Source organism: Theropithecus gelada, chromosome 16, assembly GCF_003255815.1.
Source record: "Theropithecus gelada isolate Dixy chromosome 16, Tgel_1.0, whole genome shotgun sequence".
Lineage (NCBI taxonomy): Eukaryota > Metazoa > Chordata > Mammalia > Primates > Cercopithecidae > Theropithecus > Theropithecus gelada.
This window is the reverse complement of record NC_037684.1, coordinates 54074879-54087189: the sequence shown is the minus strand read 5'-3', so window position 1 is coordinate 54087189 and position 12311 is coordinate 54074879. Positions and strand designations below refer to the sequence as shown.

Here is a 12311-nt window from a genome sequence, read left to right as displayed (position 1 = left end):
CGTGGGTAGAGGGAGGCTGAGGCTTGTTGGAGAGGGCGTGGCTGTGTCCCGTGGGTAGAGGGAGGTTGAGACCTTGTTGGAGAGGGCGTGGTTGTGTCCCACAGGTAGAGAAGAACACACATGAGATGATCTTCAATGAAATGCAAGAAAAATCCCGCAATATATCAAAGGGTAATATACCATGAGCAAGTGGGGTTTACCACAGGGATGCAAGACTGTTTAACATCTGAACATCACTCATGTGATGAACCATCTTTACAGGGTAAACAGCTGTACAACCCCCTCCACAGACACAGAGGAAGCCGCTGACGAATTCCAACACCATCTCATGCAAAAAACTCTCGGAAAACTAGGTCTAGAAGTGTACTTCCTCAACCTGATAATGGATACCTATGAAAAGTTCACAGTACATATTATACTTAGTAGATTAAGACAAAATGTCTCCCTGTCATTGATCTTGACTGAGATCAGGGCTTGAACAGCCAGCTGTATTGCTTCCATTTAATATCATACTGGAGACATCAGGCAGTTCAACAAAGCAAGAGAAAGAAATTAAAGACATAAACATTGGAAATAAAGAAGTCAAACCATATGTATTTTCAGATGATATAATTACACACATAGAGGATCTTAAGAAACCTGTAAAACAGCTCCCAGAGCCAGTAAGTGAATGTAGCAAGGTTAGAGGAAATGAGGTCACTATGCAAAAATCAATCACATTTCTATATGCTGTACTAAGTAATTTTTAAACAGACATTAATTTAACAAAATATTTGCAAGACATGAACAGATAAAGCTATAAGGCACCAAGACAACTAAACCAGTATGTGATGATTGTGGAATCTGAAACCACTATGTTCATGGGTCAGAAGACTCCCTATTACTAGGATGGTAATTCTCCTCAAATGGATCTAGATGTAATGTAATTCCAATCAAAATCTCAGCAGGCTTCTCATTAGGACTGATAAACTGATTTTTAAATTCATATGAAATGCAAGGATCTATAGTAGTCAAAACCATTTTGACAAAACAAAACAAAACAAAACAAAATAAAAACAAAAACAGACTTCAAATAAAGCTACAGTGATCAAGGTAATGTGGTATTCCTATCCTTATGCCAATAAAGATAGACACACAGATCAATATAATAGAACTATACAGTTATAGTCAAATGATTTTTGTCAAGGGCACCAAGGAAATTCAATGACAAAAAGACAGTCTCTTCCACAAATAGTGATGGAACAATTTGGTATCTACACGGAAAACAACTGTCTTTGACCCTTATTGCATACTATATTTAAAAAACAACTTGAAACGATCACAGACTTCAAAGTTAATCATAGTTCATTATGTCCATCATAAACACGAACGTTAAAACTAAAAGTTTTAGGAAACAGAAAATCTTCACAACCCTAGGGTAGGCCACAGATCATAAAATAAATGATGAAATCAGACTTCATCAAAATGAAAAACTTCTGTTCTTCAAAAGACTGTTTTATTTATTTATTGGAGATGGAGTCTCGCTCTGTGGCCCAGGTTGGAGTGCAGTGGCACGATCTCAGCTCACTGCTGGATGGACTCAACATCTGCCTCCCGGGTTCACATCATTCTCCTGCCTCAGCCTCCCAAGTAGCTGGGACTACAGGTGCCCACAACCACAGCTAATTTTTTGTATTTTTAGTAGAGACGGGGTTTCACCGTGATAGCCAGGATGGTCTCGATCTCCTGACCTTGTGATCTGTCCGCCTTCACCTCCCAAAGTGCTGGGATTACAGACCTGAGCCACCGCGCCCGGCCTACACTGTTTTAAAAATAAAAACACAAGCCACAGACTGAACAAAACTGTTCACAATATATAGATAGGACAAAGACTTGTGTCCAAAACACATAAAGGGCTCTTGAAGACAAACACCACAATCTGAAAATTGGCAAGAAACCTGAACATCCACTTTATTAAATAATATAAATTAATGGCTAATAGCAGCACAGAAAAAGCTGCTCTGGCATAATTAGGCAAGTGCAAATTAAAATAATAATGATATTGTGTTATACTTCGGTAAGATGGCTGGGCATGGTGGCTCATGCCTGTAATCCCAGCACTTGGGTGGCTGAGGTGGGCGGATCACTTGAGGTCAGGAGTTCAAGATCAGCCTGGGCAACATGGTGAAATCCCATCTCTACTAAAAATACAAAAAATTACCCGGGCGTGGTGGCACGTGCCTGTAATCCCAGTTACTCAAGAGGCTAAGGCACAAGATTTGCTGGAACCCGGGAGGCGAAGGTTGCAGTGAGCCGAGATTGTGCCATTGCACTCTAGCCTGGACAACAGAGCGAGACTCTATCTCAAAAAATAAAATAAAAAAAATGAAAAGACAGAATGCCAAGTGTCAACATGGATGCACCACGACTGGCACGCTGTTACTACTGGCAGGAACTCAGATCAGTAAACCACTTTGGAAAACAGTTGGGCAATTTCTTATAAAGTTAAATGTACACCTATCATATGACCAAGCCATTCACTCTTAGGTATTTATCCAGGAGAAATGAATATATATGCCCACACAGAGACTTGCACATGAATATTTATAGCAGCTTTGTTCATAACAGTCAGGACGGAAACAATTTAAACGTGCATCAACAGGTGAAACAAACTGTGACACACAGGATGATGGGCTGTTACTTACGACGAACAGGAATACACTACTGATACTCCCAACAAGGAGAAATCTCAAAGGCATGATTCTGAGCCAAGGAAGGCAGACAGAAAAGAGCGCATACTTCATCATTCTGCTTACAGAAAGTTCTGGAAACGTCAAATCTAATGGAGAGGGATTAACTGGGACAGGTACAAGGGGACACACGGGATATACCCCGACTGTGGCATGGCTCCACGGGCACAGTGCTCTGTCAAACTGATCAATGGTACAGTTTAAGTGGGTGTGTTTTATTGAATGCACCTCAATAATGTTGATTTGAAAATGTGAAAACAAAGGAGAAATGATTGCATTTTCAAACAAATAAAAACGAGAACTTTTTACCAGCAGATCTATACTAAACTAAAGGGGACTCTGTTTTTGTTTCTTTTAGCAGACGGGGTCTTGTTCTGTCACCCAAGCCGGAGTGCAGTGGTATGTCACGAGCCACTGCAGCCACAACCACCGGGACTCAAGTGATCCTCCCACCTCGGCCTCCCAAGCAGCTGGGACTACAGGGGCACATCACCAGGCCCAGTTGATTTTAATTTTTTCTGTAGGGCTGGGGTCTTGCTACGTTGCACAGGCTGGTCTTGAACTCTTGGTCTCAAGCAATTCTCGTGCCTCAGCCTTCCAAAGTGTTGAGATTACAGGTGCACACCATCATGCCTGACTTTTTTTTTTTTGGTGGAGATAGGGTCTTATCATATTGTCCAGGCTGGTCTTGAACTCCTGGCCTCAAGTGATCCTCCTGCCTGCCTCAGCTTTCCAAAGCATTAGAATTACAGGCATGAGCCACTGTGCCAGGCTTCGATTAGATTTTAGTAGCATGCACATTGTAGCTTCTAAAGCAGTTAACCAAAACTATGGCCCAAGGATCATATCCAGCCAGCAGCAAGTTTTTTTAAGCCCTCCAGGCTAAGAATGGTTTTTAGATTTTTAAAGCGTTGTAACGATAGGAAGAATATGAGGCAGAGACCTTACACGGCCTGCAAAGTCTAAGGCATATAGTATCTGGCAGTTAACGGAAAAAATAGGATGCTCAAAGTATAGTAAAAGAATATAAAATTAACAAGCCAACAGAAGAGAAGAAAGGTGTAATAAAATTGCTAAATCAACCCAAAAGATGATAAGGGAGGAGAAAAAAGAAAGGTTAAATAAAGGGGGCTTGGCCGGGCGTGGTGGCTCACGCCTGCAACCCCAGCATTTTGGGAGGACGAGGTGGGAGGATTACCTGAGGTCAGGAGTTCAAGACCAGCCTGGCCAACATGGTGAAACCCTGTTTCTAATAAAAATACAAAAATTGCCCAGGTGTGGTGGTGCGTGCCTGTAATCCCAGTTACTTGGGAGACTGAGGCAGGAGAGTCACTTGAACCCAGGAGGCAGAGGTGGCAGTGAGCCGAGATCACGCCATTGCACTCCAGCCTGGGCGACAAGAGTGAGACTCCATCTCAAAAAAGAAAAAGGGAGCGGGGGGAGGCTAGAATAAAAAGCAATAGGAAAAGAAAGGATGAAGTAAACAGGAGGCAGACTTAAACCCAAGTATGTCAATTACTACACTAAAAGTAAACAAACTAAATAATTAAAACCAAACATTTTCCATCTCTATTTAGAGACAAAACTACATAAAAGCTAACTATATCGCCGACAAAGAGATATACCTTATCTATACACGGATAAAAAAGATGCTTTCTGCCAACACTAACCAAGAGACAGTTGTTTAGCTATGATACTATAAAAACGTGGACTCTAAGGCAAAAGGCATTACCCGAGATAAAGGGTGACATATCTTGATGATAAAAGGTTTGTTCATTCTCCCAGGAAGGGTAAGTGGGTGCGGTTAATCTGGCCTTCTTCAGTTTGGAGAGGGAATGCATGTGGTCAAAAGGGAAATGAGCTTTTAGAGTAAAATATAAAAACTTGTCCAAATTATTTCTTCAACAAGAAGAGGCTGTTAAGATGTATGTATAAGCAAAGAAAATTTTAAAAAAAGAAAAAAAATCAAAGACAAAAGATATACGTATACGCAATATTCCTAATTAAAAATGGGACAGATTATAGGAAACCATAATATGGCACAAGGCTGATGACGGCAGAGCAGGGATTTGGGGCAAGGTTGTTCTTAGAAAACGACGAGGTATTCACAACACTGATGCGAACTAAAGTACAGGCCATTAAGGTGGTCAGCGTGTCTAGGTTCCCAATTAACATAAGACAGAGATCATTTAAATAATAAGCTTTCAAACTTTTTTGATCATGAGCCCTAGGACGATTTTTGGTGACCAAACACACATACACGACCACATATAAAGATACATATTCACAGTTTCATACTCTCTCCATGCGTCCAAAAAACAAAAACAAAAACAAACAAACAAAAAGAGAGAAACATGTTCCAGCAACAGAACCAAGGAACACTCGTCTTACTAGGAAAACAATGATACTTTCTTTTTTAAAATGCTGGCTGTGACCTACCTAACTGGTTTCATAGCCACTAATCAGCCATGACTTGAAATCTGAAAAACGTTGACTTAAATGAAGCAGTTGTCAATTTCTCCAGGAGGATATACTGGCTCAGAGTTATTGAAACGGTTTGGTGTGAACATGGCACCTGAGAGACATTAGAAACTAGAAAGTTCCATGATTCCACCTCTGCATAAGCTGACTGGTCTTTTAAAAACCACCAGAGGCGGCTTGTTTTTTTAACGATTTTAAAAAATCTCTGCTCGGTTTCTAAATCAAATGGTTCACATGCACAGTGCTACCATCTCTTTGGATCCCATCTTTCTGCATTTAATGGCTCCCCTAGTACAGAATTCTGCTCATCTTTACTTGTGCAGTAAATGCAAGTTTGAACTCTGGAGGAAGTTTCCCTGACTTAACAGTAAGCAGAGTTAATATTACAGGAGATAATTCACCTTTTACCTGACTTATGATAGAACGAGAAATTATTGCCCCTTCCTGGAGTCAGTCAACAACAACAATGGACAGGAACCGCCACTCTGGAGGCTGCAAACAAAAACCAAAGGGAGAGATGGGGCCACAGCGAGGCGAGGGGTCATTCCCCATTTTCTTATTCAACATGTTGATGACATAATGAAAAGCAGATTCTTTTTTATTAAACGGGCAGATTCCAAAGCCCTTCAGAAAGACATCTGAGCCCATGTTTATTTTTGAAGCACTCCTGCAAAAGCGGATTTTCCATGGGCTTCCCAGTGTCAGGGCCGACCTTCAGACAGACCTATCCTGAGAGGCAGTTGCAGCAGTCACGTGGGAGAAGCCACCTCCAGGCAGAGCCTCCTGAGAAGCTGCCGAAAGGCCGGCCACACCGGGAAAGGCAGCTCCTAAAATAAGGGGAAGGAGCACAGGCCCCAGCGGAGCCGGGGTGGGGAGCACATCCCTCTGGAGGCACTGGCTGCCTCCAGGCTGTCTCCAGACGCCCCTCTCACCTGCACGCTGCACCTCACCCGGGAGCTTCTCTGCAAAAATCTGGCCTAAAGAGGGTGGGAGGGTGGGAGGAGGGGAGGGTGAGCTTTCAGGATGGCGCGTGGAACTCTCCTGCCGGGGAAGTACCTTTCACGAAACACTCCACGGTTTTCTGACAGAGATTGCCACCAACTTCCCCCGACTGTCCTGAGCTCATCTGGATCTTTCTGCCTCTGAAAAGATGCTGAAATCCCAGAGTCACTTCCTAGCCTGGTTGTAAATTCTGTCTCTTCCTGTGAATTTGTTAAAACACCCCAGGAAAGAGTTTCCAAATACAGTCAGCCTTGTGTGGCTACGCCTGATTTCTGGGATAATCCTCTGAGGTTCTCCTGGTGCGCATGCATCGCACAGAAGGTCAGCACTCCTCCTACCACCGGGCACCCAGGGCTTGGGTCCAAATGACCCGTCTCTCCTCCCATGCTGCACACGTCCCCTCCAGTCTCTCCTCCCATGCTGCACACGTCCCCTCCAGTCTCTCCTCCCATGCTGCACACGTCCCCTCTTTTTGTCAGGTCCACATGGAACCTGCCCTTTGAGACCAGGCATCTTGATGCATAAAACTCATGCCACTTTCCTCAGAATGCACACCCACAAACACACAGAGGGACGTGAAGGGATGGACGTCCTCCCACGCACGAGCCAGAGCAGAGTTGAGGGTGGCATCACACAGACCCAGGCTGGAGTCCTCCAGGCTCGGCCACTCCTAGCTGTGTGACTTTGGGCAGGTTAGTTAACCTCTCTGAGACTCAGTCACTTCATCTATAAAATGAAGGAAACACCTCCGCGTGGGCCCGGCTGTCTTCGGGGCTCACTGCTGTCCTCCCTGGGATGGGCGTGGGACAAGATGCCTTTGTCTCTGTAGATCTATGTCTTGCTTTAGGGAAACAGGGCAGGCAAGCAGCTCTCTTGCACTTGCTTCTTAATTGTCTTCAGCCCAACAATCCTTCATATTTCGGGGAGGCACATTCTGGTCTCCAAAAACAGCTGTAAGACACAGCAGCTATACACGCAGCCACACTAAATCTGTTTGGGTTATCATCCATGGAAATAAGCTTAGAGATCTCTTAGCCTCTTCTAGCAAAAGGAGTGCTCGCCTGCCTTCTAAGGTGAGAACACCATGGCCCTCCTGCTGGCCGTCAATCGTCCCCGCTCCCTCGGCAAACGAAGTCACTAGTCAGGCTTGTGCCGCCACCCCTTCCGTGGCCACTGCGGGTCACACCACTGATTCATGGAGCAAAATGTCCTTTGTAGGTAGCCATCAAGCTCCTAAGTGCCTCAGTTTCCCCAGCAGATGCAGTGTTCTGAGTCAGACTCACATAGGCCCCTGTAGACCCATTAAGGGCTGCCAGGTTAGCGGTGTTAATTCTAAATACTGAAGCTACATATGCCTCTTTCAAAGAAGGCCCTTGCCACACAGCCTGAGCTCATGCCTGGTCACAGGCTGTGGGGTTCCCCGTCTGGAATGCTGCCCCCTGGTCCTGGCACGGCTGCTCCCGTCTGGCCAGGTGGTCTCGGTTCCAGTGTTGCCTCTTCACGGGCCTCACCAGGCTGCCCAATCAAAGAAGCATCCAGGCACTCTTGTGTGCGATCACATGGCATTCCTGGTACATTCACACTCCTCTTACGTGTGTTTCTTCCCCTAATCAGGGTGTAAGTTAACAAGCGAGGACTTGGCTCCAGAGCCTAGGACAGGCTCTAGCACACAGCGAGACCATGGCAGACGTCTGCTGAACGAACGGTGAATAAACAAACACAGAGAAATACATGCGGGGTCTGAAAGTGCGCTCGAGCCTGGAACCCGAGGCCCCGCTGACGAACTGGCCGCTCACACATGACATACTGGCTTCGAGGTCAGAAGACACATGCACCTCAGAACCGGGAGGTCTTTCTCTGAAGGGCCACAAGGTGCAGCGACCAGGCTCTGATAGAGGGGACCATGCAGCACGGAGCAGCAAACTCAGAAGCCAGCAGAGGGGGCGGGGACGGACACAGTCTCCACTACCAACAGGGGACCCTCATGTGACTCTCTCTCAGCAAGTTCTTCCATCTCCCTTGCCTCAGTTTCCAGAAGTTTAGATGGAGACGGCCTCAGAGGCTGCTCACCGGACAGCTGTGATGAGGACCAGAAAAGCTGCCACACACCTGGGGCCCCCCGTTGTGCTGGCGACTCACGCCACACTGCTTTATCACCGACTGCAAGTCTGCAGCCACGCACATAGGAACGACGGCGGGGTGCTGAGTCCTGCAGGATAAACAGATCCAAGGAGGCACCCCTGCCAGAGGAGGCACTCCGGGCACCCCTCCAGAACCAGGGCCTGTGAGGAACCGAAGGGCCGTGTGGGCAACGGAGCCGGAGCAACAGACTCTCAGGGAAAGCTAAGGAGGAACGGCAGACTGGACAGAGGGAGGTGCACCTGCCGAACTACGACACGTCTGGAAAAGAGGCGTTGACGGGGGCTGAGCCTCATCCCAGTCATGTGGCTGCAGTGATGTGTGCCCCATAGGTACTGAGCTGTCTGAGACAACTCCTACACAAGAGCAAATGCCAACACCAGAAAGGACGGCCGAGGGGCACTGGCCAGGCACACGCTCAGCCTCACCGTGGCCTCTTCCTCACTCTGCGCCTGCCTTCAACGAACGGAAGCTGCCCTCCAATCAACCTGTGCCCCCGCATCTCTGCAGAGCAAAGGCTTCCTTTAGAGACATCCAGACACACGTATTTTCTTTTCTTTTTTTTTGAGATGGAGTCTCACTCTGTCACCAGGCTGGAGTGCAGTGGCCTGATCTCAACTCACTCACTGCAACCTCTGCTTCCTGGGTTCAAGCGATTCTCCTGCCTCAGCCTCCCGAGCAGCTAGGCCTATAGGCGCGTGCCACCATGCCTAGCTAATTTTTGTATTTTTAGTAGAGATGGGGTTTCACCACGTTGGCCAGGATGGTCTTGATCTCTTGACTTCGTGATCTGCCCACCTCAGCCTCCCAAAGTGTTGGGATTACAGGCGTGAGCCACCGCGCCCAGCCCACATTTTCTTTAGGATGCTAGGAGGTGCCTAGCCATGAGGAGGTGGCGTGAGTGCCACAGATGTTACAGCTCCGTGCTCTGCTGTGCAGGCCTTTGTTTGGATGACAAAGACCAGGGTTTGGGTACCGCTGTGAAGGAAACGGAAGATCTCCATGCTGTGTGCAGGTTCCCTGGGGTGATCTCGGAACCTCTCACATTCCCCCTTGGCTGCACGTCCGCAATTTCATCTCAGAACCGAGCCTCCTCCACGCCTGCCAACCCGGATGAGCTACGGAGGCCTTGCTGGGGTGTGCATCGAACACAAAGGGGACCCGGTGCCTGTCTTCCCTCTGTCCGTGGGGGCACCTGAATGAGAGGTGCCTGGGCACAAGGACCCCAGTGCAGCTCCGTGTGCCCTGGCGTGGGGCGCACGGGAACACCGAGGAGGCTGTGCTCGGGCAGGCAGGGGTGCTCTTCTGCTAGGTGGCGGTGGTGCCACGTTTCCGCCAGTTACTCACATCCCCTCGCTCGGCGATCTCTCGGGTTTTGTTTCTACCTCTTCATTTCTAAGTCAGAGTCTAGTGCCTCGTTCCTCATCTCAGCAGTGACTGGCAGACGTTAATGAATTACTGATTTTCACCTTCACCCGCCAATATTGTATATTTATGTTGGAAAGAAAGGTACTTTTTGAATCAAGACTGGGATCTTTTGATAGTTTTCCTTTCAAACATAATCCATGTGTATGACTTGCCTCAGTGAAGTGAATTCTAATCACAGCCGCTGTGCCTCTGACGCGAATGCCGCCCCTCGCCCAGCCCTGTGTAGACCTTCTAGAGGCCTGGGCTCCTGTTGAGGAGCCTGTGCTCCGTTCACACAGCTCATGCTGAGGGGAAGGACATGCAGGCTCCAGGGAGGCTGCCAGCAAATCCCTGTCCCAGCTTGTCCTAATGGTATGGTGCTCGGTAGGCCCCGTGCCTGCTGGGTGCCTCAGTTTCCCCATCTTTTAAAAGGTAGGTAACAACAGCACCTACCCTTGAAGGGCTCCAGGGAGGACTAAGAGGTAATGTTTGTAAAGGCCTCAGCTCAGTGCCTGGCACCATTGGGGCTCAGTAAATGGTTCCTAGAGTCACTATCATTCCCGAGGAAGCGTGGATAGCCACGTGCTCTCAAGCAGCGGCTCCCGGGTCTCCTTACGTTTTCTGTACTGCATTCCCAGGCTCAGATTAGGCAGAATTCCCACAGAGGGGAACCAGAGATCAGCTAACACAATGCTGAAGGTATCAGAGGCAGAGTCAAACCCAAGCTTCAGGGCTGCAGGGCTGTAACCCTGCGCCTGCTGTCCCCGGTCCACAGGGGCGGCCGTGCTACCAGAGCCTCCGAAGCAGCAGCACACGGAAACTCATTTATTCACGACGCTGGATTGTTAGCGGTTTAAAATATGCTGTGTACACAATCAATGTTAATCATGAGTGAGTTCTGGGTACGCTCTGAGCCTTCAGTGATCAGAATACTAACTAGCAGCCTCGTGGAACAGGTTCACATCTCTCAGGTTCCCCGGAGCTTTCTGAAAACTCTAATATTTCTAGCACTGTTTAAGCGTTTCATTACTTTGTTTCAGGGCTGAAAAATGTCCCTTAATTTCCAAGCATGGATCTTATTGCCACTCTCTCAAAGGATTCGGGATATAAATACGTACTGCAGCAGCAACAGGCTTATTCATCAAGCTGCCAGGTTAGCGTAGATAATTAGAAACTGGGGGGTCGCTCGAGGAAGGTTCACTATAATTTACTTCCAGACACAGCAGCTTAATTAGAAAGCAACTTCCTCCCCTAGCCTTAAAGACTGCTAAATAATTATGCACAAACTGCCCGATCTTCTCTCGTCTTGTGCTGAGATGCTAAACAACATGTTTTGCCCATTTGACAAGAGTGGCGAAAGCTAGGAAGGGGTTAATACTGGATTTCCTGAGGAGCCTTGATTTTGAGCGCCGCTGTTTGAAATAAACCGCATTTATTATCGGTTGAAGACAAATCGTGCGGCAGTTCTGAGGAACGAAACCACCCCGCGTCTCCAGTGCTGACAAAGACGAGGATAATGTTTTGATTCGGGCTGGATTTCTGACCGTCTGGGGGCAGCAGGGACGCTGTGCCCTGAAACTGCCATTGAGCTGGTGAGGAGGCCAGGTCACAAAAGCCGGGCCTTCCAAAGGGCATGAAAGTGGTGCTGTGCCACACTCAGCCCCAAACCCCAGGCAGCAGGGTCCTGAGGCTCTCGGCCGGGGGCTGCCTGCTGTGCGCTTAGCAGCACGGCGTCTCCCCGCTCAGGATGGCCCCGACACCGACCCCTAGAGAGCTCTGGCCTCGCAGACCTGGCACACCAAGGGCCAGGCGTTGTAGGACGAGAGTACATCCTCTCAGATGGCAGCAGGCAAGGATACATGGGCACGGGGCAGGTGCCTGCCGTGCAGGTCTCTGTGTGCCAAACACACCTGCCCATCTGACACGTGCGTGCTGATCACCACCTGGCATCTACAGCTTGCACTCAGGACCATCCTTCACACGCTCCCAACGAGGGCTGCCGGGGAGGGAAGGAGTGTGCAGAGTGGCCACCGGGCAGGGAAGGGGTGTGCAGGGTGGCCGCCAGGGAGGGAAGGGGTGTGCAGACCGGCCACCGGTTAGGGAGGGGGTGCGCAGGGCAGCCGCCAGGGAGGGAAGGAGTGTGCAGAGAGGCCACTGGGGAGGGAAGGGGTGTGCAGAGCATGAGGCAGACCTGGTTTTACTTCCTGCAGGTCATGAAGCTTGATGGAAACAAGAAGCCCAAGAACACAGACCTGTTAGTCTCCTTGCATCACGTGACTTGTGACGCTAGGTCAGGTTGGACCCAGGAACCAACGTCATCCTCACGCTTAGTGGCAACAGAGGTATTCTTGAGGGCAAGAAATTTCTACGTCGTGAGTTAAGATAAAAGAACGAAACTGCAAAACTAGTGCTTCAGAATCACTAAAAAGCTGGCAAAAGCTAAGAGTAAATCAAGTCCAACCCCAGCTAGTGTACGCACAGGTACTGCAGGCTCCCTGGCATCTGCACATCCACACAATCTGTTCCGAATGAGTGTCACTCGAGATGTCACAC

At 48.3% G+C, this 12311-nt stretch overlaps 1 protein-coding gene and 1 long non-coding RNA gene across 4 annotated transcripts in view; one reads left to right on the top strand and one right to left on the bottom strand.

Annotated features, from left to right (window-relative positions):
* Positions 1–12311, bottom strand: part of RPTOR (regulatory associated protein of MTOR complex 1) — a 416763-nt gene that overhangs the window by 154045 nt on the left and 250407 nt on the right. The gene's annotated exons all lie outside the window — the stretch shown is intronic.
* Positions 5857–9874, top strand: LOC112609603. The gene is made up of 4 exons (XR_003116220.1): positions 5857–6533; positions 6692–6904; positions 7060–7285; positions 7827–9874. It is a non-coding gene; the product is annotated as an uncharacterized LOC112609603 (long non-coding RNA).